At 33.8% G+C, this 1229-nt stretch overlaps 1 protein-coding gene across 1 annotated transcript in view; it reads left to right on the forward strand.

Annotated features, from left to right (window-relative positions):
• The window catches only part of LOC106476139 (replication factor C subunit 1-like), a gene marked incomplete at its 5' end in the record, with an annotated part of 11980 nt that overhangs the window by 5235 nt on the left and 5516 nt on the right, over positions 1-1229 (forward strand). The gene's annotated exons all lie outside the window — the stretch shown is intronic.

Consider the following 1229-nt stretch of genomic DNA (forward strand, 5'->3'; position numbering starts at 1 on the left):
GAAACTACCATTAGATGAAACCATTAGAAGCAGAGTAAGTTTACACTGTACTTGCATAATGTATCACTTATGTAAAAGTGAAGTTTGTAGTTTGGGTAAGAAACTACCATTAGATGAAACCATTAGAAGCAGAGTAAGTTTACACTGTACTTGCATAATGTATCACTTATGTAAAAGTGAAGTTTGTAGTTTGGGTAAGAAACTACCATTAGATGAAACCATTAGAAGCAGAGTAAGTTTACACTGTACTTCCATAATGTATCACTTGTGTAAAAGTGAAGTTTGTATCTTGAGTAAGAAACTACCTTTAGATGAAACCATTAGAAGTAGAGTAAGTTTACACTGTACTTCCATAATGTATCACTTGTGTAAAAGTGAAGTTTGTAGCTTGAGTAAGAAACTACCTTAGATGAAACCATTAGAAGTAGAGTAAGTTTACACTGTACTTCCATAATGTATCACTTGTGTAAAAGTGAAGTTTGTAGCTTGGGTAAGAAACTACCTTCAGGTGAAACCATTAGAAGCAGAGTAAGTTTACACTGTACATCCATAATGTATCACTTGTGTAAAAGTGAAGTTTGTAGCTTGGGTAAGAAACTACATTCAGGTGAAACCATTAGAAGCTGAATAAGTTTACATTGTACTTCCATAATGTATCACTTGTGTAAAATTGAAGTTTGTAGCTTGAGTAAGAAACTACCTTCAGGTGAATCCATTAGAAGCAAAGTAAGTTTACACTGTATTTCCATAATGTATCACTTGTGGAAAAGTGAAGTTTGTAGTTTGAGTAAGAAACTACCTTCAGGTGAAACCATTAGAAGCAGAGTAAGTTTACACTGTACTTCCATAATGTATCACTTGTGTAAAAGTGAAGTTTGTAGCTTGGGTAAGAAACTACCTTCAGGTGAAACCATTAGAAGCAGAGTAAGTTTACACTGTACTTCCATAATGTATCACTTGTGTAAAAGTGAAGTTTGTAGTTTGGGTAAGAAACTATCTTCACTTGAAACCATTAGAAGCAGATTAAGTTTACACTGTACTTCTATAATGTATCACTTGTGTAAAAGTGAAGTTTGTAGCTTGGGTAAGAAACTACCTTCAGGTGAAACCATTAGAAGCAGAGTAAGTTTACACTGTACTTCCATAATGTATCACTTGTGTAAAAGTGAAGTTTGTAGCTTGGGTAAGAAACTACCTTCAGGTGAAACCATTAGAAGCAGAGTAAGTTT

Source organism: Limulus polyphemus, unplaced genomic scaffold, assembly GCF_000517525.1.
Source record: "Limulus polyphemus unplaced genomic scaffold, Limulus_polyphemus-2.1.2 Scaffold9898, whole genome shotgun sequence".
Taxonomy (NCBI): Eukaryota; Metazoa; Arthropoda; class Merostomata; order Xiphosura; family Limulidae; genus Limulus; species Limulus polyphemus.